Below are 24995 nucleotides of genomic sequence, written 5' to 3'. Positions count from 1 at the left end.
TGGAGTCTAGCCTGTCAAATTTTGTCCCTTAACACCCAAGGCCCAGCAATGTGAGTTAAAGTTATGCCACTGGCCCTAGAGCTGTATTTCCTTTGTTTGCAGCTCTTTAAGCAAATTCCTCTTAATTATCTAATGTAATTTATACGTGTAATTGTGGACCACATGAGTATAAAGAGGTAGGCATGGCACCAGAAATGTTCATGGAACCGCCTTTGCTTACACCAAAGGCTGAATTTGGTCCAGTATTTTTGCACAGAAAGGCAATGTGTAATGTTACTGCAACACATTTGCTCTGGCACCGTCTCACTGCTGCTGGCACAGACACAACTCTTTGATATTGAGTAGGTAAATGATTTTCCTTGCCAGCTTTCTATCTGTAACTTTGACTACCAGTAATATTTGCTAGCTACCATCAGTATGGCAGCTTTTAAGTTTTGTTTCAGTTGTAGCTCAGACATTAAAACAAAGCTAGAGGCAATGCCTGTCCTAACAAGTCACGATATTCTGTGATGATGCACTTCTGCGTCATCTCAAAATGACAGTATGTTCCATGAAAAAGAAAAGGAAGGGGGTGTAGGCTTATGGCTGCATTTATCAGAAAGCACAAAAAACACATTTCTGTCTCCATTCCTGTGTACAAAATGCATCCACAATTCTCCATCAAAGAACAGACTGCAACATTGTAAAACAGTCAATAAAACCATCTGAGTGAGGCTGGGTTTTGGGATGGGAAAAGAAAAAGATGAACAGCTATTAATACCAGATTTTAAGTCCTAAATCTTTAGATTTTAAGATGTTGAAGTAGGATAGTTTCTTATCACCAGCCACCCAGAAACCACAGGGACCAACTTGTACTTTAATGATATTTTAATTTGTATTTTAACTTTATATCAAAACATTAACAAATGTGATTCAACCTGTAGGGCTGACTGGACAAATCCTACATAATTTATTGCCTCCATTCTTCCATGCTGGCTTATTAGTCTACTGAGTAACAGAACAGCACTGCAAATACAATGCCTTTTTGAGTGTCTAATAACAGAAATAACAATCTTATACAACTAGAAATAATATTCTACTCAAAACATGGGATCTAGATTAGAAAGGTGCAGCACTCCTACCTATAGATAAGAGTATGCCTCACAAATGGGAAGGGGTTTGTGCAGGAGAAACAGGGAGAATATTTGGCTCCACATGCTTTGCTCAATGTGCAGTTTCACACCACAGCCAGCAAAATGCAATGGGGACATTACTTCAAATGATCTCCTACTTCTTGTCCTCTCTCCAGCATTTTTCACTTGCTGTTGCTCATATCCCATTTTGCTCTCAGGAGCTGCAGAGCTGGCCAGTGAGCAGCTCAGACAGATGGTGGATTAGCCCCTGTGCTGGTTCAGTGAGCTGATCCCATGCTCCCTTCAGCAGAAAGATCACTGGATCTGCTGTACTTATGCCAGTGTTTGCACCAGAGCTGTAGTCATCTCTGTCTGTAGCTTGGACCCAGCATATGAAGCACCTCGTATTCCTGTGACTTGAATCTGTGGGGCTGACAATCAATCAGCTATTCCCAGCCCTGCTAAATTAAGTTAAACAATGACAGCTAATTTTGTAATTTAAAGTGACGGTATTGACGTTACACCCAGTGCATATTTCTTTGAATGTTGCCCATCAGACTGCCCTACTTTCTGAAGGTTGTGAGGGTGCTGTAATGAAAGGGATGCAAATGTTTCGTAATACCAGCAGAACTTCATAAAGGCACTGTTTCTGAAAATTACCAATCATCAGTCAGGGCCTGCTATTGCTAGCAGCACTTGGGGCTCACAGCCTGAGGTACACCACTGCTGCCTCTGCTCCTTTGCATGACTTGTTTGTCTCGTATCCTCCACTGACAGGTCAGATTGTAATCTCGGGTGGATTGTAAGCAGCACCATGTATCTGGAAATGTCTGCTGAGATACATGTTTATGTATGCTGTGTGCCCAAGATTAGTGCTTGGCCCAGCACCAGGAGTTAGGAAACCAGACCCTACCCAGCAGTTAAGAAACTTGCTTACATTTGTTGTGTACTATTTAAAACATAAGAACAAAGAGGAAAACACTCTGCACTGATCCTTGCTGATGTGGAAAGTCAGACTAAGACACCTATTTAAGTTTCACAATGTTGAGGAATATCTATTACTTAGGATGACAGTCGTGCTGAGCTTGTTGTGCAATAGGGATTTACAAGAACTTCTGCAAACTTACCCTCTTAGGTACCAAACGAACTTAAGCCTCCCCATGTTTGCTACACAAAGTTCATTTTAGTGCTGAAATAGTTCATGGCACTCTTTGTCCCATACTTGCTTCACACCCTTCAGCAAGCAGCATGTCATGCAGACCTGGAGGCCAAACCCTGCTGACATGTAGGGGATGGTCTTGCAGTCAAGAGCAGGGTCTTTTTCTGCAGGGTTTTTCCACAGGTTTTTGTTTGTTTTTTGTTTTTTTCTTTTCTAAAGGGAACAGAATAAAGCCAGTAAAGACTTTGAATTTCGAATTTAAAGAGTAGTAAAGGACTACTCTTTAAATGAGGCAAACACTTTAAAGCATCCCCTCTCTCCTGTCAGAGGTTCAGTGGAGTTCTGGAACTGAAATCTGGTGGTCCCTGGTCTCTCGGAGGCAGTCAGTGAGGTCTAGGGAGCTGGCCTAGGTTCAGGCAGCTCTCAGTGCACTCACTGCAGCCTGGAGGAGCCACTGCCTTCAAATCACAGAGAGCAGTTGCAGACCCACACCCCCAGATTGCTCACCTCCCTGAAACGTGTTAAAAAGATAGAAGAGATGAACCCCAGCCTACTGGAGGGGGTTTGCTGGTAAGTAAACAGCAGATAGGGCAGCAGTGAGTGCAAGACAGATGCCCAGTTTTGAAAGGTGTCCAGGCAAAGCAACATTGAGCCCTTGTAAAATTAGGTGCTGAAGTTGGGCTCTTACCGCAACAATTAGTTGCTTACATAAGTGACCTGATTTTTCAAATGTGCTGAATATCCAACAGTTCCCATGGACTCCAATTAGGGCTGCTGGCTGCTCAGCAGTTTTGGAAATCAGACCATTTCTTTGGATGCCTTAATATGGGCTTGGGGATTCTGGCTCTAGCCACGCCAACTTACAAATTCTGGTCATACTATTTCTGCAGCAGAGGCAACCCCAATTAAGCTGAGCAGAGCTAGAACTCATTCTAGAAAAGGAACATGACAGCACTTGGAAAATCTTTCTGGTCTGCTGACATGAAGAAATGAATTTGAAATTCCTGTGTTATTTATTGATAATCATCTGTAAGATAAAATAAGAATGCACATGTCCTTCATACTTCACTATTTGCCATTTTGCTTGGACTTTGAGAGAAGTTGCAGAACACCAGGAACTGATTTTGAAAAACTGTTAATTTAGTATACATTCTGCTTGCCCATCCCAAAACACAATGTACTTCACCACAGGGAAAGACTTGGACTTCTTTTCATAACAAAGAAAAGAAAACAGCAATAAATAAAAGAACTAGGAGGCAACGGTCAGTGTTGAAACTTGTTCTCAGGTTGTTCTGCAAGACTTCCTTCAGTCTACCCCCTCCTTCTATCCCTTCACAGGGAGAAATGCTTGGGGTGACAGTTAGCAATGGGCTTCAGAAACATTCTGACAACAATGAAAATTTTGCATTTCCCTTCAAATTCCATCCAATCGAAGGGAAGCTCTTGTTAGCCAGAAATAACACTTAACAGTTGTCCAACAGTCAGAAGTGACAGTCCAATAGTCAGCAGTGAAAGTGTACAGTGCAACCTGAGTTTGCTCAGGTTCCTTGTAGCACTGGTATGAATGAGACAAGCTCTGTTAGAGATATTCATAACTCTGTACCTTAAGCAAGCTCTTTCTAAATGCCTTCTGACAGCCCAGTCACTCTGAAATCTCTTTCACCACTGTCTGTTTAATGTGCCCCCATGCTAATCTCGAAATGTGAAAACAAGGTTGAGAGCCAACACAGGTTGTCTGAGCAGTGACGAAAAGGTGCTTTTCTTAGGTGTTCAGCTTAAGCTTCTCTATTTGCCTCCCCAAAACAGGCATGCTTGGCAAGTTGGTGTCAAATGAATTACTAATACTGGCTTTCAGCAAATTTTCTGTAAGTTTTTATACTGATTTATTCTCCTGGCAAGCATTTTCTAAGTTCTGAAAACATATTTAGATATTATCACTAACTTATGTAACACTTACAGAAAGCATGGCAAGTAGTATGGAAAGGGAGCTAATTTTCATTTGTATAGCTGATAGAATCATGTAATTATATGTTTGCCCATGGCCTGTTTGCATGCTGATTCCTGTCCCCATAATGATAATGTAATTATATAAAGTCTTCACCATGAGTCACATAGGAAACTTCAAAGACAATGAAGTTCATTCATTTGTACACTATGTATTTCCCAAATTTAAACAGGAAAGTTATCATCACAGCATCCCCCGAGGGGTCAGCCCAAGTGATAACAGTTCCCTTCCCTTTCCCTTGTAAGTATTGCTCAGAGTATTAAGTAACTTTCTCATGGACATTCCAGAAAGGGTAATGTGTAATCTATGACTTCACATAAGACAAAGAAATCCCTGCTCATCTCCCATAATGGATCTCCACTGAATAAAGACAGTTCATTCTTAAATATATTTACTTTAACATAACAGGGGCATTTCATAGCCTGTGACAGCAATTTCATGTAAGTGTCCATTTATTCAGGAGAGCTTTTGCTGCAGTACTGGAGGCAATGTTGCTTGTAACACCATTTCTCTTTCTCTTCTGTTTTTGCTCCACCCTAAATGCCTAAACACTGATTGCCCATCTTCTGGAAGGTGCTTCTTCTAAATAAAGAGAAGAAGGAATGTTAGTCTGGGGCTGGCTAGTGTATGGCTGTGTCCTTTGAGAAAATCCTGGCATCCATTTTTAAGATCCAGTGGTTGAAGGACATACCATAGAAAAACTATCTGTATGGAGATCTGTCCAGGAGCTCCATTGCTAGAGTTTCAAAATAATCTCTGCCTGAACACTTTGGAAAAAAAAAAGGAAAGAATTTTGTTATTGTGCCAAGTGAATCTTACAAGAGAATTAATGTATTTTTCTCCTTTCTGTCCCATCAGAGTTGTATTTAGGATTTGATTTGTCATTCCTCATTCCTGACAGGAAGGGAAGTTTTCATTTGTTAGTCATAAGAAGAATAGAGAATGCTGGACTTCACAAGATATCAAAAAATTTAATTGCAAATACAGAAGGTTCTATCAATGCTGCACAAATACTTGTAAGTTATCAGTGATGTGATTTTCTCAGATGGGTGTCAAACTTTAGAGACTGAGCCACTGATTCTTGAATTTAAAAGGCACCTTCACTTCCTGGACTACCCTTACCTCTTTCTCATCTGTATGCCTCAACCCTGAATTCCACTGCAGTTTTGTAGGTTCAAAGCAAGCCACAGCTGGTGAGAATTTTCAGCAAGCAGGTAATAGACAGTCATTGTAGCTAGGTAAGGACTATGTTTGTGTATAAGAAAGATCTTAACTTGATTGGGGACCTGGAAAAACATATAAATTAAAAAATTATTATTTCTCCAACTCCTGCATAGATCACTGTACTTAACTTCAATAGGCATACTAATGAAATGTAATTCCAGTTACTATTCAGAAATAACAAGGTCAGCCAAACTCATCCCAATAAAATCTTTCAGTCAAACTTTTGCTATGTATTTTCTCTATGGATTATATATCTGTTATATTAAAGCCCACCTTAATACTGTTCTTCTAAAAGACAACAATGTTAAGCATTCAGGATTTAGGAAATCCTGGCAATTAAGGCTCCCTGTGCAACCTTAATTCAACCTCTGTGGCACATATGTATTGTCATCATGTATGGTGAGACAGTCACATAGTGGTTTCTTCTTACAAGACCTCTGCCTCTTTCAATTACTTAGGAAGGACAGTGCCCTGTAGGTTTTTAATATTTAATTCTTTCCTCATGCAGTACACTGTTGCCTAATGTGTTATTTATTTAACACTATTCAAACACTATTTTTTCACTCTGAAAAAAATCACATAAAATTTCCTCAAGGGCTTTTCTGTGGTGCTTACCATAACAGTGCTGCACACAATGATACACAAATGTTAATGATCATTTCACAGGCTAAGAAGTGAGATAGAGACATTAAAACCTGGTAAGCAATTTTGAATGTCTGCAAACTTTTCAATAATTATTTAGCATTATATTTTCAAAGCTCATCTTCCACTAACTGCAGCTGTGAGCATTCAGAATTTCTGCAGCACAGTCTTACAGCCTTCAAGTCAGAAGATCAAGAAATATGAGAGAAAAAAATAATGGCCGGGTCTGGGAAGTCACTTAGCTGTTGCTTAGTTAGGGCTTCCTTCTGGAACAATCCAGGTTTACAAAACTGGTCTGAACCAACCATAAATTGAATTCCTAATCATGAAGATTCCAGTCTGGACTTTAGAAAAGTTGTGTCAAAACTGGAATGTGTCCATTAATGACTTTGTTTTGATAGACTGGAGTTTTGTGACAAAAACATTGTGTGGGAAAATTCCCAAACAGCTCCCTTTTTACTAAGGACACACCAAGAAACCAAATTAAGGTTGTTCCAACATTCATTTCTGGTATTTCTTAGCTTTTTAAGTGCATTAGAGTGTATCCATAATAATAATAATAATATAAATAATTTACCAGCGTGTGCGGTCACTCTGGATCCATATCAGTGAATGCAGATGTGTTCATATTGACAACTGCACGTAGACGCAGATGTGCTGGGATATGGGACTGGGTTAACTGTCAGAATTATCACTTTCATTTGTGTACTGCAATTAAGCAAGACAAAAACAGTATATAAACCAAAGATAATCTGCTGCTTCTGACATGTTTTATAAGTAATGGCAGACATGTCACTTAGGAATATGATTTAGAGGTGGACTTGGCTGTGCTGGGTTAATAATTGCATTCAGTGATCTGAAAGGTCTTTCCCAACTTAAATAATTCTATGTTTCCATGAAGGTGACTCAGGCATTCGTTTACACTGTAGAATCAGGTTGTTAGCAATTTTCACAGCTATGAACAACTATATACAGAAAATAAATAGATTTTCAAAATATTGCTGTATTCATTGTTGTTGTATTATTTATTTCTCTAGATAGGTTTCTAATTCATTCAGGAAGGATACTTCAGGGGAGGGTTACGAGATGGGGAGGATTTTGCAATGGGAATAGGCTATACTTTTACGCTAGATGTTATACAGAAAGAATTTTAATAAAACCACCAATTGTATTACATCAGTGCATCCTCTTAAATCCCGTTGAGATTTTCCTAAAGAGAGCTAAGCCATTTGCTTCAAACATCTTATCTATTTCTGTCACTACACAAATCCCCTAAATATTTCAGTCACTGCAAGGCCAACTGAAATGGTAAATTATCTCGTATACTAAAGGGAAAATGTTGAATAGCACTAGGTTTGGATCCTGCTGAAAATGAGGCTGCTGGGATTGAAGACAACTGCAGGAAAATCAGAATTATAAGCAGTATCGTCCCTGTCCAACTACTACACAAGTGCCTATTGGTAACATTCCTTTATACTTCTCCTTGCTTTTATTTTGTCTGATGAGACATTGCTATTTTTCTAAGCGCATGTTGAAAGGGAACGGACAAAGGATGGCCTCACCTATTATTCTTTGCAATGGAACTGTTTGCAGACAGGTCATCAGAGGCTATTGCAGCTTTGGAAAAGCTGACAATAATACAATAAAAGCATTTCTGAAACCTAAGGCTGCCTCTGCTGTACTTTTCCTTCTTTATTTTACAGTGTCAAATGCTTTTCTTAGTGCCCTCTAGCTAATTTTGGAAGCAGGGATTTTTATTAGATGGATGGTTTTAACCTGAGAATAAAGCTAGCAACACCAGGGCACAAACCCAAGTGACTCAGATAAGGTTCAAATTCACTTACAAACTTATTCATAAAATGCTACAATGAAGGACAAATCCAAAGAACAATTAGCTTCTGCCACTACATGAATTATCTTTCTAACAAAACCACCAGAGCGTTAACTGTAATCCCGGGAACTGACAATTCATAATGATGACATCAGCCTACAAAGGGAAAGCAGAAAGAAATGCGTGGAAAGTATTATTATCCTCCATTATTCTCTAGGATTATTATTTGTGGTTTGTGGTACTGTCTCACTTGGGACACAGCCTTTCAATTGTAAGTTTTGACACTGGATTTTTTTTTTAAGATGTCCTTATCAGGAAAAGACATAAGGATTCTATTTTCAGCAAAGATCCTGAGTTTTGAGGCTTTTCCACACCCTTTAGAGATGAGTCTGAAGTTCAAAGGCAAGTCAGGAAGTAAATTACATCTTCAGTAATGGGGAGCAAACCCCAGAACACATGCCTGTAATTCTCATGTACTATTAAACCACCGATATTATTAAATGGAGCAGGGATAACTGAGCCCAGAATTTTGATTGATCCTTCAAAATTTGACCTTATTTACACTAGTAAACAACCTGCTGGCAACTCTAGTGTAAAATGAGCTCTACTCTCAAATCACGGAGGAGACCTTCAGGAAAGAGCTAGTCATACACTTTGCTGTATGCCAGCAGATATACCTCACCAGTACAACGCCATCCCAAGGCCATGGAGGAGGTCCCAGGTTTTGGACTCTGCCTCAATACCATACTATTTCTGGCATGGACATTTTTTGTCCCTGACCACCTTTCAAGACAACAGCAAGTCACAGTGGCACATTAGACACATGGCATCTGTGTGGAGATGGATCTCCACAGCAGCACGCTCTTTTGCATTAAAGAACTCCTGCTCTCCTTCTCATTACTCTAGCCTGCTCCTTTCCTCACTAGTGCTGGCCTCTGCACTGGCTTGCTCCTCTGTAACTTAGGAAATCTGTCATCTTCATGTTAGATGCCAGAAACATCTCCTTCTGTCCCAAACAGGCCCCCAACAACCTGAGTTGCTGCACTGCCCCTCCAGGAGACAAATGCATGCCTTAGGGCTGCTCTGCTTGGTCTTGTAACAAAACTGCTCACTGTTTGCCAGGGACTGGCCTTAAGATCTTGGAGTGCTTCCATCCTGCTGTCAATCCCACCCCCTGTCCCCACAACCACCCCTGTCTTTGTTTTCACTGATGTCTAGTACTTTAAAGCATTAAGTCTGCCTGGGTATGTATCAGATGTCAAGTGGGATGACAGTGTAGCAATGCTGTCACAAAGGAAAATTAACAGCATATTTCTATTTTGGCAGAAACCAGTTGTTCATGTGGGACTGGAATCTCATTGAGTTGTGGCTCATGCCACTTGTACCTCAAGAGCAAGCAGCACAGACAAGATGCCTGGTGGAACACGCATGCCTGCTTAGCATCTAGATTTGAAAATACAGCTATGGGTGCACTAGAAGAAATACATGTTTTCCTGAAAACTAACCATAGTGTTTGGATTCAGAAAATTCCCTGCTGGGCTTTTAAAAATAGGCTGTCATATTTACATGCCTCCAAGAAGTAACTTCAAAAAATCAAAAATAGTTCTTTCTTGTATGATGATGACACAATGATACCAGCTTTCTTTTCCTGTTCTGAATTGAAACTCATGTCTACAGAGAAGTGGAATGGAATCTTCATCTCTCTCTTTTTTTTTTTTTTAACTTTCTTGAAGACTGACACCAAAATGTATTTATATGGGTTGAACACGTTTTTTTCCTTGAAAGAGGTCAGAGGGGTGAAGTCCCAGTTCCCTCTGACTTCACTGTGGAAAGAGGCCACAGCATATTTCTGCTGAATGTCTCTACTTTTCTTGGGAAATTTCTTTCTTTTTCTTCTTGAAACAATTTATGACATTTTCTGGAAATCAAGGGCAACAGCAGCATGTTCAAACCAACCTAAAAAGCCAGCAGATTCACACAGATGTTGGGACAAAAGCTTTTCAGTTCATTATTTTGAAACAAAGTCAGAGAGAGAGGTCGAATGCCACACTTGGTTTTGTTTGGTTTGTAATTATTTGAAACAGTGGCAGGCTCTCCTGAAGTGGGACCTGAGTAGAAAATGAGGATGAGGAAAGACTGTAATTTCCATATGATCTCTGTGCACCTTCATACGTGCACGCGCAAGCTGCATTTACAGTTGTGTGGCTCCAACTGCAGTGTCCCAGGCAGAGCACCCAAGGACTGTCCCTGATCTGTGCAGGTCAAGAGAAGTGAAGAGGAAGGTTTGATGCTGCAATGTGAATACACTCTCCCAGCAGGTGGGGGTTGCCCAGTGAACTCCGTTCTCCTTCTGGCACAGCTGGAATCTTCAGCCTTCCTGCCATGGGACTTTTTGTAAATGCTGTAGTCCAGCCCCAAGCCTGGAAGGCAATGCTAGAACTATCATAAAAGGCAAAAGTATTGTAGCAGTTACTGCTCAAAGCTAATTCAATCTGCTATTGAAAACACTGATGTTTGTTTGAAAGAAAAAACTCACTGTACCTGTATGTAAATAGATAACTGAAGTCAGCTATAAAAGAAAGACTAGCTGACTTGGGAAGCATTTGCTGAATTCTCCCAACTACAGTATACTGTTTTCTTCCATTTGATACCTTAATTGCATCCACAATTCTTTGGACACAAAAGGTTAATGTAAGAACGCTATATCCCCTGCTGTGCAGGCTGTTAGTTCCATCTCTTCATCTAACCTTCCAAGTACAAACCAGTTCTTAGATATGGAAGAAATGCAGACAGGTCTGATTAATACTTGAAGCTGTTCTCTAGCTTCTGTTCTCTTGTCAGAGGCTGTAGCAGCAATGATCACATCAGTGCCAGCCTTCCTGCATCACACTTTGCACAATCAAAATCCCCAAAGATTTGGTGTAATCCACAAAAATCCTGGAAGACTGTATTTGAATCACTGATTTCTGATGTTGCCTTTGGCCTTTAAAACTTCAGTATCTGGGTTTATTTTTCATAAGATCACTATGAGTTAATACAACTGTTCTCTCAGTATAGATGTGCAAACATTGGAACCAAAAGTCATCCTGAATAGTTTTCATTCTAGTGCCACCTTTCTAGTGAAAGATTTCAAACCACTTTGCTAAGCACTAATGAAGACTCACAGCACTCCTTGGAGCTTAATAGGATTCACTCTTACCTTTTCTGATCCTTCCTTTCCTCATGAAGCAGATGAGACACTGTAGTTACAAGCAGTTTGGCCAGCTTTTGCAGCCCAGAACAGTGGAATGTTGTCTATGAAGAAACATCGCCCAAAATGGCAATAGAGACCTATGCTCCAGATACCACAGCTCACACTGACTTGTCCATGAATTAATTTTAACTTATTCCTGATAGCAACCACTTGCACGCAGGTTGTAAACTAGACTTATAAAACTAGACATTACTCCATTTCAGTTTATCCCTGCTTGGTTTCTCTCTACTTCTAAATAAAGCCTGTGATGTTATTTTTAGACACCAAGCAATGTGTTTCAAGTATTCTATCACAGCTTTAAAATGGCTGTTTACTATTTGATGTGACTAATTAATCTAAAAAAAAAAGAGAGCAAAACTGATCGGCAACATCAAAAAGTATTGAAAGCAAGCCTCTCATTCTATTCACATGGAGCCATTTTTCAGGACACTTCTCAGGTCCTTAGGAAAAGTAATAAAGCAGATTTGACAGATTAGAAATAAACAATTGCAGTTAAGAACTTTAAAATGAAACTCAAGTAAAAGTCCAGCACAAGAAAAAATTAGGCTAACGTATAGTAGCAGAGCATCCCCCAACACAAAAAATAATGTACATTGACTCTATGATTGCAGAAGACAGATCAAATACTTCACTGTCACTACACTATACTATACTACACTAAACTATAACTCTATACTGTATTATACTACTAAGAAAATCCCTTCGCCCTTGCCACACAGTCCAATACACACACCGTGGATCCAATTGGTCAATGAATCAAAATACCAGTGTCCAATTAAAAACCCACCTTTTGGTACACAATCTCCATAACATATTCCACATGTGCACAACAGGTGCAGAGATTAAGATAAGAATTGTTTATCATTCCCTTCTCTGAGCTTTCTTACAGCCTTCTCAGGAAAATCCTGGGAGAGAATTAATTCTCTCTCTGTTCAGAGAATATATGATTACCATACTACCATTGAGGCTATGTGACTAAACTTAAGACATTGCACAGAGATTACATTTTTTCCCACTAGCAGAAATACCTGTCTGGATCAGATCACTCCTGATGGGAGAATCTAGTTTGTACATTACAAACTAGTTAGATGTAGCAGCTTAGACAGGAGACAGAAATTCTGCATCAGGAAATTAGCCAGTTAATTAGGTATTTGTCAACAGGAAAAAAGCTACAGGCACAGATGGATTCCCAACTGAGATTTTTAAGCTTTTAGAAGTAATATCATCTTCTAAGCTGTTTAGAATCTTCAATGATGTTTTGAAGTCAAGGGCAGTTAAAACTGAATGAATCTGATGGAAATACTGTCACCTTTAATGAAGATAAACCAGTGAGCCTGTTGCCATTTGCCAAGTTATTTCAATATAAAAAAATACCTACAGATAATTTGGCAAACAGATTGGAAAACTGCATAAAGCACTTGATTGGCAGAGATCATCTTAGTTTAAGTTCTGGCAGGTGGATAACATCTGGCAGCTTATGGATTGAGTTGTTAAAGGAATGAAAGTGACATAAATGCTGTAAAAGTTTTTGTTACAGTCTACAAGGATAATTATTATAAGCATGATAGATAATGGACAAAGAGCAGATCTAAACAGCTGGACAGCAGTAAGATAAGGCTAACCATTTTGCATGAAGGAAGAATTGTACACTTTGGAAAGAACATGTAAGCAACATTGACCTCTCCCTTTCACCTCTGATTTTCAATCTATTAGAAAAGGACAAGTGCAGCAGATCCAGAGAGCGATAAATAAAGAAACAGCAATAACTGGCTAACCCAGATTAATGGATTACTGCACCAGTGCAGGCGTAACAGGTGTGTTATATTAACGTTTTGAAAAATCTACCGACAAATATCTACTGATAGCTGACTGATAACTGGTTAACACTGAAGAATAAGCAAGCTGCCTTTTTTAGAGTACTGGCAAAGGACACAAGTGTGTCCATAACCCTAACACCTGACATGGCTGAATGGCTCCAAATTGTTTTGGGCTGATGTTATCCATGATACAAAACTGTACTAGTGACTAACTTATTGACTACCTGGCAAGTACATCTTTGCTGCATGCAGCCAGTGTTGTCTCCATGATCGTATTTTTCTCATATTGCCAAGTATTTTTAAGCGGCAAAAATAAGTGCAGAATTGGTGAAAGAAAATGCCAAACACTTGCTAAGATACCAATGAGTTTTTGATTACCTTGCTTTAAGAAACAAGAGAATCCACCCCATTGGATTTTCAAGATGTCCCCAGAATCTGTTAGAGGGAGAGAGGTGGGCTGAGATACCAATTGAACTCATACCAGACTAAATACAAATAGTGCAGCCCTGCTATTCTGGTAGAGAAAGTCCTTAAATATTTTACACTGGACAAACAGTATTAACTGGCATTTTCAGAGGAGCCAAATGAACTAAAGTGTCCAGATCCCATTACATTTTCTGCCTAACTCCATTAGGCTCTAAAAACTTCATCATTTTATACAGAGATATAAAAGTTACTCTGTTTTCCCAATTTCATTTAAAATCACGTTGCATTTCCATTGAAATTCTCCTCATAGTTAAGAACTTTGCTGAAAGTCATGCATTAAGAATTTAATTTTCACCAAGATTTAAAGTTAAAACACACACACATTAGTTGCACTTTAGTCCTTTCCTAAAGAAAAGTACTATCACTGATATAATGAAGATATCCAGAATTTTTCATTAAGGAAATGGGAAGAAAAACCTTAGAGTAAAATATTTTACTTTTTTTTTAAGGTTATGGCTAGAAGGGTTGTTTTTTGTGTTGGTCTTCATATTAAAAAAACAAAACAAAACAAAAACCCACAAACAAACAGAAAACCAAGAAAAAAAAAACCCACACAAAAAACTCAACAAAACAGTATCTTGAGGACCAAGAATAATGAGACAAATACAGAATCCAAATTGCAATAAAAATTCTTCCTTTTTACTTTAGCTCCAGGGTCCAGAAACCTCCTGAACAACTCCCAGTTCCCAAACAACAATACGCCTTCTTTTTTTTCATAAATGGGAAAAGGCAGGACTCTAAAGCACAAGAGAATTAACTAAGGGAAGGTTGGATTTTGAGATATCACAAAAGCATTTATATAAAATTAATTTTAAAATGCTGTTATTTCAAACCTCAGAGAAAGGGTAGAGTTTGCAGACCACATGCAGAGGCAAAGAGGTGATAATTAATTCTGTGAAAGGACCACGGACATAATTTCAAAACACAGCAGTGAACCTAATAAGCCTGATACAGAAGATGAAAGTTAATTATAGGAGTAAGAAGGGGAAAGACTTCTGATAAGAAAATTCCCATTGTGTTTTGGACCCCAAAAGTGAAGGATGTTGGCTTTCTCTACAAGATTTTTTCCTAGCTGTAAAAGAAAATAATTAAAAGTTATTAATTCAGAAGCACCAAAAAAATTTATTCTTTCAAGATAATTCACAAAGATGTCTATCACTGGCTATCAGAGAGAGTGTGGGCTGAAAGGCAGGTAAATTTTATGCAGATTCTACCAGGCCATATGGACTTTAATTGGATGATAAAATGTTGCAATATTGGATAAAAGGTAAAATTATCACTTCCTGAATTTAATGCTATAATAAGACTCATGAGTATATGCCATAAAAAGAAATGCCTTTAGCAACAAAATGTGAGTAATAAGCCAAATTTTATTAATTCTGGACATTTAGCATGCATGTTGAAAACCTGGATACATAGACGGCAATTCAATGCTCTCTTCTAGAGAAGGAAACTTCTTCTAGAGAAGGAAGCAATGCAGACCTCCTCCAGTATTTTGATGAGGAGGGTTTTGTTGCGGACATATGGAAATAGTTTGCTTTAACAGAAGAAATATGTGCAGTACACCGAGAACTGATTGACCCTGCAGTGCACATAAACACATGGGTTATCAGGATGACATCCACAGTACGCAAAACCTAAGCAGTATTGAGACACACATCGAGCTGACTCAGAGGACAGCAAAGATAGTAAACCAGGGCTGTGTTAAAATATCCTAGACTCAATTAAAAATGGGCTGCCAAGAAGATACCAAACACAGAAGCAAAATCTTAGAATCTGGTGCATGCTACAAATAAAAAATATTAATGTCACAAGCAGTACTATTTTGTTATTTTGCTTCTATCTTTCTATTTTATCATTTCATTAATGAAAATTGAAATGTGCAGGGGAAAGAATAAAAGAAGTTAAACATGGAACAGACACCTGTTTTAAAAATTTCTATTCGCCTTGCAAGATAGTTACTGTTTTTTCCTCTGTGGTACGCACCTTTGTCTTCCAAATAAGATTATTGGTGTTTCACTTCTAAGAGCCAATTTGGAGTGAACACAAAGAACTCCAGTGCATTCACCAGGCATGTCTACAGCTTGTACTTTCTCCACTGAAATATACTGAAGTGCTCATACCCTTGGCCTTATTCAATGTTTTCATCCCCCTAAGCTCATAAAATATTTTTAAATGTTGTAGAAGACAGCATGAAAAGCAGAAGCAGAGATGAAGAAATTTTTTTGACAAAGTTACTCTGTCATCTGTACAGTCTAGTATTTTCCCAGGAAGTATAAGCTCCCATTCACACTTGAGAGTGATATACGAGATACTTTTTACAGATATTTTGATATACAAGATACTTTTTACAGATATTTTTGTTGCTGTTATTTGCACTCTCCATTAGGAAGAGTGGATTGCAAGGACAGGAGCATTCAGGCAGGAAGTACTTTGGCCATGCAGGTTTGCTCTCAGTACACTAGGAATGCTCACAAGCAGTAATCAACTTTACAAACCATGACACAAACTGCACCAATTCCTCTTTGCAACTTTTTAATAAGCATTGTGGTCCTTGGAGCACAAGAAGAGGCTCTGGAATTATTATTAAGCATCCCTATTATCCTAATTAACCCCTCCCCGCTTAAACTTTAAACTTTTCCTTTTACTGTGCTAGTGCTAGCAGCTAGTGCTGCTCAGCTTATAGCAATAAACACCCTGTATCATATCACACTGTTCAGTGCTGCCTTGCGCCTCCCTGATCCCTAGTCCCAATCCTCTATACATATGTACAGGCCCTGGCTGCTGTTGGCACTTCTGGCTCGCTTTCACTGGGTGATTTCCAGTGGTTAGAGCAACTCCAGCTTGTGGCTGACTCCACAGACTGAGACTACTTGGCCCATTTTATTTTGTCTGCCTTGCTACTAGTGTGTCTAAGAAGCTTCAGTTAATGAAGACACAATTGATAATGGTCTTGCCTTATGAACAAGTCTAGCACACAGAGTTGTTTTTCTTCAGCTGATAAACACTGCTTACAGATTAGCAATTTATTCAAAGAAGCCAGTTCATTCCTCTTTTTTTCTCTTCTCTTCTTTCCTCTGTCTCTCCTTTTTGTAGTGGATTCCATTTTGCTGGGTACTTCCTTCTGATTTTCCATAAGATGTCCAGAAGAAACATGTGAAGCAATGTTTTTGTATTTCAAGGTTAAATTGTTTCTCCTGTCTCTTAAAGCACTGCCTGACAAGTAAGTCTCTAAATAGCAAAAATAAACCTGTTTGTTCTGGAGGCAAATGAAGGCCAAGCTGATCTGTCCTCTAGGGTTCTTGATGTCTCTTCCCAAGCAGCTGAAATTGGTCTTCACAACAAGCACAGGCAACAAAATTTTTCCAGGCCAGAAATATCCCAAGAAAATATCTGAATTGTGGAGGGAGCTTTCTAATGGGTGATTTATGTTCGGCAGTTTCTTTCCATAATCATAAATGCCAGAAAGACCTTGGGTCCCTTGATGGAGGTCATGACATCTTTCCTCCTCCTTTTCAACACATGAAGGACGTTGGCACTCTGCAAAACTGTGTGATTGTCTTTTTCCATCTTCAATTCTGGAACTTGAATAGGAGCTGAGCAGGAAGGAGATACATGCCCACATGAACAATGGAGTTCCCATTGCCTGCAGCCCACATTTCAGTCCTTTACCAAAAAAAGAGCCTCACACATGAAAGATGAAGGTATATCCAGAAAAACAAACAAGGGTCTAAGTAAAAATTTGTTGCACACAATGCTAATATTCATTACCTACTTCTATTTATTTGCAGTCTCCTGCACATAAACACATTGGTGCCTGGGATGTAAACAAGCCTGAGATATTTGTAAAGTACCTTCACTATCCAGGCTTTAAAGGAATTCAGTGGGGTAACAGACAGTAGCTGACCTTGAAGAGATATTCTTTTAAGCCTCTGTGCTATTCACCACCTTTCATATTTGCTTGTAATACCCCAGAATCTGTCACAAGTTGTCATAGCTACCAAGGGGGTAGATTTTCAAAGTTAAGTATGTGCCAACATCCATCTAAGAGAAAGATATAGTACATTTTAAATCTGCAGTTCTTTTCAACAGAAGTTAATGATGCAGCCAATTTGAGTATCACAAAGCACACAGACATTAAAAATGTAATGATTTAAAGAAAATAAGTTATGACAAGGCAATTTAAAAAATGTACTTACAATCACAGATCCAACCCAAAGTAAACAAAACCAATCATTTCACAAAAGTGAAGCATGCGCCACAAGAATTTTCTGCTGGCTGGTGTTTTCAAAAGAGTTCTATTGTTCAAAGTAGCTGACACTGCCAAAAGATACAATAATTTTATTACATTTTCTCAGTGAACAGTAAACTTCTCTGTGTACTACAAAATGGAGGACGAACTGCAGGGTTTTGAGAGGAAGAAAAGTCTGCATACTAAAACATCTCTGCTGCAGGCCTCTGCCATGAAACAGTTCAAAGAAAATACAAAATAAATACAGAAATAAATGACCCAAATTTTACTAAAGTATCAACAACACCTAGCTGTTTGTTTCTCTGATTAATTACCTATAGACAGCTATAAGAGCAGAAGTTTATAGGTCTGTGCTTAAAGTAATTGCAAAAAGCATGTAAATTTAGACAGCTAGTCAGTGGGAAAAAAGGGAGACGTGATTAATCAACAGGATTAGATAGAAAATTTCTTTGCATATAAATGTAAGGAGCAACTGTACTTTAATTGTAGCATTGAGAGAATATGTCTTTCAAATGTTAAATTATTCATCATATTACATACTTGAATGATCTTTTCTTAAATGTTCATGTAGGAGGTAAAAATTCTACAGACAATACTTTAAGGAAGATACAGTAGGAAAATTTATATAAAAATTTTAGGAGTTGCTTGTCTGCCTAGACTGATAAATAGTAAATATGAAAAGAAAAATAAAAAAAGAATGAAAAATTACTTTGAGAGACATCGTTTGAGAAGCCTGTTTCTTAGAACAACAAATAGTGAGTCATCACAATAGAGAAAGAATTAGTCATTCTTTGCAATGCTACAGTACATCCTCTGCATGACTTATGCAGAAGATATGCAGAATACGGACTAGACTCTAAATCAGGACATAAATGGCTGATTTTTAACAAAGATTCATAAAACGATCAACCAAAGGATGAAATCCTGTGCTTTATAGTGTTCTGTAGGTGCAGCATCAAGGCAACAATGGAATGTAAACTGGATTCAGGGAGGCAGGTTGGAGATGCAGTTAATAGCAGAATCTAATCCTGACATGTCACATCACTAAAGCTACCCTGGGTTATACCAAGAGATCTTTTCAGGATGAGGAGGAAATTAACAGAATTAAGCATGCCTTGCAGAAACCAGTGTACTAGCAGAAGATGTAATTCATCAGGATTACACATGTAATTTGGCTTCCTGACACTATTTTATAGGCAAATGGGGCAAAATTGAGCCAAACCATCATTTTTTTTTTTTCTTTTTAATGCGAGAACCAGTCTAGATTAAAATATGTAAACCAGAATATTTTATTCCACCCTAAAATATCATCCCGCATAAAGCCAGAGTAAGTGCCACCAAAAACCATGGAGGGTATTAGTTATTGTTGACTGACATGGAAGAGGCCAGTTTTCATCTGGATAACCTCTAGAGCAGTTTACTGCCTACAGGACACAGCTGAGTTGGCATTTGGGATGTCATAAAGAGGATAGCAATCCTGCTAAAAGCTCAGGACTATCATCCACTCCTACTCTTTCATGTAGGATCATATGATGCCATGACAAAGAGATTCCAAAATACCAAAAGATACTTCATGTGTCTCAGAAATATACTGAAATAATCTGGAGCACAGATAGTATTACCTTCCATCTTCCCAGGTGGGGGGCTGGGACGCAGGCAAGTGGATATCCACTAGACAAGTGGATAGAGTGAATGACAAGACCGGTGCCTGTTCCATGTTTTGCGTTCTTTGGTCTGGGACACGCCTTCAAGAGACCCGGGATGTTAGCAGTTGGGGAGCACCTGACCAAATGGGACACAAGTGTTCTGGGTAGTAAGCTGGTAGGACTCATTAATGGGGCCTTGAACTAGATTTAGCAGGAAAAGAGTGCGTGTCTGTGAGGAACCAGAAAACAACCGCATGTTAGGGAACAGCAGGGAAGTACTTGTAGATCAACCCAAGGAATTGGAAAGGGCTCCTCCCAAAAGATTAAGAGGTTTCCATTCCAGATGAAGTGCCTCATCATCAATGAGCATGGGTCATAAGCAGGAGGAATTGGAAACTGTGGTACAATTAGAAAACTATGACTTTAACTGCAGTCACAGAATCATGGTGGAAAGAGTTGCATAACTGGAGCACTGGAATTGAGTGTTACAAACTTTTCAGAAGAGGTAGGCTAGGAAGGAGATGCGGGGTCAATGCACTCTAAGTATAAGAAGGGATAAATTGTGAAGAGCTGCCTCTACAAACCATACAGGAACATGTTCAGAGCCTGCAGATGACAACCAAGGACAAGACCAAAAATACACACCTTGTGCTGGGGATCTACTACATGCCTGACTAGGAGGAGCCTGCTGAAGAGACCCTTTGCTTCGGATACAAGAGCCATTGTATTCCCAAGCTTTCATCCCAATTTCAACTGGGATTTCAATTGCCCAGACATCTTCTAAGAAAGCAATATAGCTGGCTGCAAGTGATCTAGGAGACTCTTGGAGGACAACTTCCTGGTCCAGGTATTAGAGAAACCAAACCAAATGTCAGGTGATGCTGGACCTGGTGCTTGTCAGTGGGGATGAGCTCATTAAAGGAATGCACAGCATGTGGAAGCAGAGAACATGACCTAAGGAGAGTACAAGAACATAGCTTAAATCTGTAAGAACAAGGTCAGGAAAGACAAGAAAAAGGTGGAATAGGAGTTGGAAAAGGACTTGCAGAATAACAAGGATTTCTGTGAGTGTTCAGGTGACAAAAGAGAGGCCAAGGAGTATGTACCCACCCCTCTGATAAACTTGAAGGATGAGCAGGTGGCAACTGAAATGGAAAAAGCTGAGGTACTCAATGGGTTCCTTGCCTCAGTCTTTACCAGCAGTCACCCTTCTCATTTCTCGCAAGTCCTTGATCTTTTGTGCGGGTATGGGGGAGTGAAGTCCTTCCCACTAAGCGAAGAGCAGATTTGGGATCACCTGTTGAAACCGAATAGCCCCAAGTCTGATGAAATACGTTCCAGAGTCCTGAGGGAACTGGCTGATGTTATTGGCAAGACAATCTCATCATATTTGAAAAGTCAAGGCAGTCCTGTGAAGTCACTAGTGACTGGGCAAAAGGAAACATTACTGCCATTTTTAAAAAGCAGAGGAAGGAAGATCTGTGGAACCACAGTCTGGTGAGCCTCACCTGTGTGCCTGGGAAGATCATGGAGCAGACCATCCTAGAAGATACACTATGGCACATAAAGGACAAGTGTTCTGAGGCAGCCAGTATGGCTTTACTAAGAGCAAATTGTGCCTGACCAATCTGGTGACCTTCTACGATGGAGTGATGGCAACAGTCGACACGGAAAAGTCAACAGACATCTTCTATCTAGAATTCTGTAATGCCTTCAATACTGCCATGTTTTTTCCTGGCTGGAAGCTATGCCCTTGTTCCCAGAACACAAAGAGTCCCTTCCTCCCACTCTCAGCAATGACCTGATGTGCTATTAAATAACATCTGGGTTCTAGCCATGCCTCCTCCCAACTACTGCAAAAAATTAATCCTATCCTTGACTGAAAGCAGGACAATAGGCAATGTGTTATACAGGAGAAGCTGTGGTTCAGTCACAATCACCTCTGAGGCAGCTTGAATCTGCTTATAAGCTGCCAGTATCTCTTTTTCAGTGGGCATGTAGGACACTTTGGATCCTTTGTATCCCTGACTCCAGAACCCCTGGGGTCATCCTCCCTGGGTATATTTTGCCAGAGATTCCAGGAAGGACCATTCTTCGTGGCTGCAGGGTACAGTGCATTTTTAATATCTTGTCCTGACCTGATTGGCCCAAGAGCAGTTGCATGAATCCTTTTAAATTTGCTCAGAAGTTTCTTGTTGTTCAGGAACATACTTAAATAAAACCTTCCTTCTTCCACATGATAGAGCTTACTAGAGCTTATCTGGAATATGCATCCTCCAAAAAATGACAGTTTCTAGGAAAACCTGTATTTCCTTCTTGCTGGTTGGTGGGGACAAAGGTACTATTTTGTTAACCATGTCTATTGGAATAAGACAATGCCCATTTTGCCATGCTACTCCTAAAAATTGAATTTTCCAGGCAGGTCCTTTGACCTTACTTTGCTTTATAGCAAAACCAGCCCTCAGGAGGATTTGTGTTGTTCTCTCTCCTTTCACAAAGAACTTCCTCTTCTGTGTTTTCCCACATAATGATGCAATGTGTTTCAAGTATTCTGGAGCCTCACCATTTCCCAGTGCAGTCTGTATCAGACCATGGCCAATGGTGGGGCTGTGTTTCCACACATGGAACAAACAGTTCCAGGTGTACTGGATACCCCTCTAGGTGATAGCAAACTGTGGCCTGCACTGTCCTGCTAAAGGAAGAGAAAAAAAAATTGGCAACGTTGATGATGGCACCATCTCACTGCTTTGGACTCCAGCTCATACTGAAGTCCCAGCATGTTGGGAACAGGGACATTCTCTCAGGTACTGGGCACTTTTCTCCATTGTGCCTCAATGACTTAGGTGCATTATTAGACCACCTGTGAGAGAAAACCTTTCACTCATGCTTGGCAGGAGTCACCTCCAAAGGCTGAAAGTTTCTGTCCTTTTCCCAATCCCCTTGTCAATGTCCACATCCCAGAACAGGGATCTGTGTTGCTTGGCTTCACTACCTTCTAGCTTCATATCATGGGCTGTCGCTGTGTCCTCTCAGTGACCGTCCAGTCACTGCCCGACCAGCCTGACACCGCTGACTGTGGGGGACACTCCCCCGTGCCCAGGGGGTACAGGAGAGCAGCTAGGGATGTTAATCCTAAATCAGAGGAGAAGCTGGCAGCTGGTGATGGAAGAAGAAAGGGTCAACTCTAGGCAGGGATAAATCCAAGATTTATTTCAGGGCTCAGGGGAGCTCCAGGCATCAAAGGAACACGCTGCAGAGAGCACAGACGGAGCGCCTGCACCAGGCTATAAAGGTGGGTGGAAACAAGGGAAAGATACATCAAACAACCAATAGGGGAAATGGGGGGTGTGTAAACCGGCGAGATGGACGTGAAGGATCACATATTAGGAAGTACCTTAAGGGAGGGTCCTGACCTCTGCCCAATCACTCGATGCCCCTGAGTGAAAATTCTGGAAAGAGGGGAAGGGATGTCGGGTGATTAACAGGAGTCCAGGGAGGAGACTAGGGAATGGCTCTGCAGACATAGGGAAGATTGACATGAGGGAGGAGGGGAGCAACTGGGGGCAAACCATTTCCAGGAAAGAAGCAGGGGTACATAGGTGAAACCATTTCAAACTGAGAACAAGGATAATAAAACAGAATGCAACAAACATGGATAATAAAACACAACATCGGGCCATGATATCCCAGCATCAGGGTGGCCAGGTCACTCAGGGCTCATTCGACTGGCAGCTAAAATCTTTTTTTATCTCTTGGAGATCACTCAGGGATAGAGACAGGGTAATTACCTCTGGCCCTGCCTCTTTCTCCTGTTCTAAGGGCTCTGCTTCCTCTTCATCCCTCACTATGGGATCTATTCTCAAATTTCTTCTGTCTAGGAGGAGCTGCTACCAGCACAGGTTGTTTCTCTGGCCGTGTTTGAGTGGCCATGGTATGTGTTGGTCTCCTTTCTTCGTTCTCCCCATGAGGGTACTGTCTAGTGATTAGCAGTGTCCAATATACAGTAAACAGCATGTTGCATAACTTTGCCCCTCTCTGGAGCTACCACAGCATTTTTCTTTCCCATTTTTTATCAGTTCAACAGGATGTAATGCCCCAAATGACTCACTGAAAAGGTGTTTATAGTGGTTCCTGTACTCTGGGTTAAACACACAGGAGAAATACTGACTTGATGTTCTCAAGAGAGAAGTGTACTGACAAACTATAGAAAAATCAAGGAACTTTAGCAAAAGGTTTCCTGCAACATCCAACCAACATAAAGCATTTCTTACAGCATTAATTTGCCCCATTAAACTTAGTAAATGTTAAAACTTTTCAATGTTAAGGGGTACTCAAAATGTTTCAAGAAGAGGGAATTAGAAGAGAAAGACACAAAGATATAGGAAAGCACTCATATAGCTACCAACTCACAGGTGCCAGCAGTGCCCAGAGACAAACTCCAAGAGGAAGGTAGGTTCAGGATGTGCTGGCCTTGTGTTCAGCCTTAAATACCTCTGGGACTTTATGGGCCCTCCCTCCAGGTGAGACTTCCAGTCATTTGGACCCTCAGGAGCTGGGTTAGGGAAGAGTGGAACCCCAACTCCATTGTGCCAATGATTGGCAACTCTGCTGCACTGGGATACAGGCTCTGGGATGTGGAGTGCAGACAGTTCACTATCTAACCAGAGGAAGGTTTGACCTGCTCTGTCCCCCTGACAAAGGCATCCCAAAATGTATTGAGACAGCAGTCCCTCCAGGCTCTGACAGGATCCTGTAGCTTTTCAGGGGTGAATTCCAAACCGCTGGAGGACAGAAGTCTTCCAAATACTGACCCATGTCATCTCACATTCCACGCCACTCATGACTACCAGCCCTCAAGGCAGATCTCTGAAAGGCTTCCCTTCTTCTGTAACTCTAAACATGGTGTGGACTGCACTAAGGAAACCTGGCAGACCTAGCAACAAGAACATGCTTTCCTTAACATCTAAGGAAAATGAAAAGTTCTCAACAGGTGTTGTAACAGGCCTGAGGGAGAAAAAGGGGGTGAAAAGCTGGGGAAAATAATTCTCCCCTGTTTCTCCTACAGACTGAGTATAGCCTGGACTCACAAAGGTAACACATGAGGTAAAGGTACAGAGAACAACACTGAATACACATCCCAAATAACTCTCACTGCCCTTGACATTATAATGTTATAAGCTAATATCACACACAGTCCAGCAACAAAGCAATCCTGATCCCTCTCCCTGCTCTGAAAAAGAACAGCACAAGAAGCATGAACAGGTTGGGTAGAGCACCCACATGAACAGAGCAAGCAACATTGTGACCAGTGGTGCCCTACCTAATGCAACAAGTGCTTAGCTCAAAGCCGCCAGATGTATTGTTACCTCAATCCTTTGTGCCACACATTGTGTGACAAATAAGCTACAAATAGTAGTTTAGGTATGGTATTCAATTTAGTACTCCCACTAAAACCATGCATGCATTACTTGCTGCACCCTCCACTTCACCTGCAGCACCCTGGAGAGGGGAATTGGAAGGACAGAAAGCAAAGAAATATGAACAATTTACTGGAAACAGCAATGAGAT

The 24995-nt window shown here is 40.2% G+C and overlaps 1 protein-coding gene across 2 annotated transcripts in view; it reads right to left on the bottom strand.

Annotated features, from left to right (window-relative positions):
* NFIL3 (nuclear factor, interleukin 3 regulated) overlaps positions 1-11196 on the bottom strand; it is a 47183-nt gene extending 35987 nt beyond the window's left edge. The window contains exon 1 of one of the 2 annotated variants that reach the window (XM_039724126.1): positions 11173-11196. The gene's annotated coding sequence lies outside the window, so the exon portion shown is untranslated. Of the gene's footprint in view, positions 1-6719; positions 6851-11172 lie in introns of those variants that run through there. The other variant, XM_039724123.1, reaches the window with a different exon arrangement.
* Positions 11197-24995: the final 13799 nt, after the last annotated feature.

Source organism: Passer montanus, unplaced genomic scaffold, assembly GCF_014805655.1.
Source record: "Passer montanus isolate IOZ18808 unplaced genomic scaffold, ASM1480565v1 scaffold52, whole genome shotgun sequence".
NCBI lineage: Eukaryota > Metazoa > Chordata > Aves > Passeriformes > Passeridae > Passer > Passer montanus.
The sequence above is the reverse complement of the archived record's forward strand: the minus strand, read 5'-3'. Positions and strand labels throughout refer to the sequence as shown.